Raw genomic sequence first — 2953 nt, 5'->3', positions numbered from 1 at the left:
GGCTTCACACACACATTAAACACACTCTCACACACACACACAAACTGGAGATGCTCAGACTCAGACACTCAGATGCTGCATCTCTGTCATGTCCGAGCTCAAACTCCTCAGAAGTCAGTCAGAGACGCTCAGCTGCAGCAGCATCCTCTCCTCCTCACATCCAGTCCAGGCTGCACTTGTCTTTTCTGTTCTCTCTTTTTTTTCAAAATTCAGTCTTCTCTTCTCTTTCTCTTTGCTCTGTGTCTCCTTCCTCTCTCTTCTCTCTTTTTTCTTATCCCTCCCTCCTCTCTTCTGCCTCCCTCCCTCTGTTTGTCTCCCCCTCTCTCCTCTGTTGGTGCTGCATCTCACTGAGAGACAGACTGAAACAGATGCCTTCGTGGGAGACAGGATACGTGTGTGTGTGTGTGTGTGTTTGTGCGTGCGTGTGTGTGTGCGTGCGTGCACTGCCTCCACAAATTGACTCATCGGCGACATGCGCACAAACGGCAGCTTCCCACAGATGGGGGAGGGATAAGAGAGGGAGAGCAGGAGGGACGTGGAGAGGTAGAGAGAAAGAAAGAAGAGAGTGGGAGAGATGGACAGAAATGAAAAGAGAAGAGGAAGGAGGGAAAAGAGAGAGAATAAAGAGCGAGTGGGAGAGAAGGGAAAGAGAGTGGGCGATTTAGTGGATGGTGAATCAAACCAAAACCAGGATTTTTGGTCAAATGAGGCCACTTTTGAATATATGCTTCGCTGCCAAAAGTACGAATATTCCACCCATATGTGGTTCTATCTCCTAAAGCATCGGCATTAATCTGCTGCTACAACAGCCTCCACTCTTCTGGTTCCATCAGATTTTTGGATCCTGGCTGCGGGGATTTGCACTTGGTCAGCATTAGTGAGATCTGGCACTGGTATTGGGTGATAAGGCCTGGCTTGCTGTCAGCGGGTTCATGGCTCTGTGCAGGCCAGTGAAAAATCTTACACACCAAACTGGGAGAGATGTGGCTGAGGGCCGATACTGCTGATACTTTGTCCTGTTTTGGGTATCGATATGGCTCCGCACGAAAAAAAACAAACAGATCCTTCCCATATTAGATCATGTTCTGGTCACATCCTTCGTAGTGCATACTTTCTGTGCTTCTCTGATGCTGTTATGTTACGGTTTTTTAGGTTAAATTTTCAGTTTTGTCTCGTGACAACCACTGTGCTCATGATCTGGTTAGGTTTAGGCACAAAAACAACGTGGTTCGGATTATAAAAGATCATGTTTGAGCTTAAAGTGCCTGTTTTGGTTGCCACAAACGCAGCAGGACATTGTCCTGAAGTCTCCTTAAAAGCTGAACTGCGGTCACTGGCTTGGCAGCCTTCTGGCTTAACCCGACTACTGTCCCCTCCACCTCCATATATGAAAGTAAGATCATAGACATGTTATTTGAATGTGATATGACACATTTTGTAGGAATGTCAATATGGTACATAGCCTATGATACGTGCTGTACAAAGGTGAATTTATCAGCGGTTTGCAGAAAAGTTAACTGACAACTTGCAGCTGGATTCTGGCTCTGGTGTTGATTGGTTTTGAACCATTAACACAGTCTGTGAAACTTCTGTGTTGTGCTGGAAACCGGTCGTTAGTTTATGTTAAAAGACTCCATTTCTAAACTTACGTTAACTAATGTTGCTCTCTGTTAGCGAAGCAGAGAGAGGCGCTGACATGAGACACTCAAGAACATGCATACTTTAAAGTCACGTCCGTTGGACTGTCGCAGAGAAATCCAGTCCAGCAGCATTAAACTACTTTATAGGCAACTGGCAGAGACAGGGAAGATCTAATTTTTCATGTCACGTTACAATCTGCTCACATACGGTCAATAAAAACTTGAATACATGCAAAATGCTCCAAATTGTTACATAGAGATCATTCATAATTGGAATGATGAGTTGTAGCTCAGACCCTAAAAATATGACAGTTATTTCCACATACTTTTGGAATGAGATTTTTCATGTTTACAAGCTGAACTAATTATAACAGAGGATGGAAGAGAGTGGGCGAAACAGTCGAGAGTCAATAATTGACTATTGGAACAATATCGGAAAAAAAAAAAAAACACAGTCAATGACAAACGGCCTGAAAGCTGTAACAACACGTCTCTGCCTCCAAACTCTATAACCAATATTGGCAGATTTTGGTGCATGAAGAGTCCAGTTAATGACAGGACATGTTGGTTTAGAGTGTGAGCATGTGTGTAATGATTCAGGGGATCAAGAGGCAAATGAGGACATTGAAGGACACAAGCCTGTGAATGTCTGTAATATCTGCCCCTGCGTGCTCGGCCGTGGATTCAAATCCAAGTCATGTTTTCTGAAAAAGCAATCTCAGTAAAACATGTTGTTAAGTGTTTGCAGAGCAGCAGACAAAAACAGACACATAAATTAAATTAAACGCTCATAAAAATGCATCCTCACTGGTATCGGCGGGACATCTGTGGCAAAAAGTGTTCACTGATTCATTTATCTCTCTTTGTAGGGATGCAATTAATGATTATTCACAGACTCTGCAGTTTTTATTGTTTTATTGTTTTGTAGAAAATACTTCAGATGAAAACTGTTTATAGTCTGTGGACTAACAGAGACAACGTTTCTTACTGAAGTCCTTCTATGGGAGATTAAGTACAATTGGATGAAAAGTTTATATAAAATTAAAATAGTCATTCTTGACTTTCATGTCAAAATGATGGTAAGCCACAGTTAAACATGTTTTATTCACTTTGTCTTAATTTGGATTTTGTGCGTCTGAAATTAGACAGAATTTGGACAGATGGATGTAAAATATATAAGAAACACCATAATTTGACACTGATGATGTTTTTGATTTATTGGTTCATCATTATGTTAATAAAAAAAGGTGAAAGATTCTCATTACAACTTCCAAAAGCCAGAGATGATGTCTTTAAACTGCCCGTTTACTTCG

The sequence above is a fragment of the Pagrus major genome, chromosome 15, assembly GCF_040436345.1.
Source record: "Pagrus major chromosome 15, Pma_NU_1.0".
In the NCBI taxonomy this organism is placed as follows: Eukaryota; Metazoa; Chordata; class Actinopteri; order Spariformes; family Sparidae; genus Pagrus; species Pagrus major.
Note: the sequence above shows the minus strand (reverse complement) of the source record.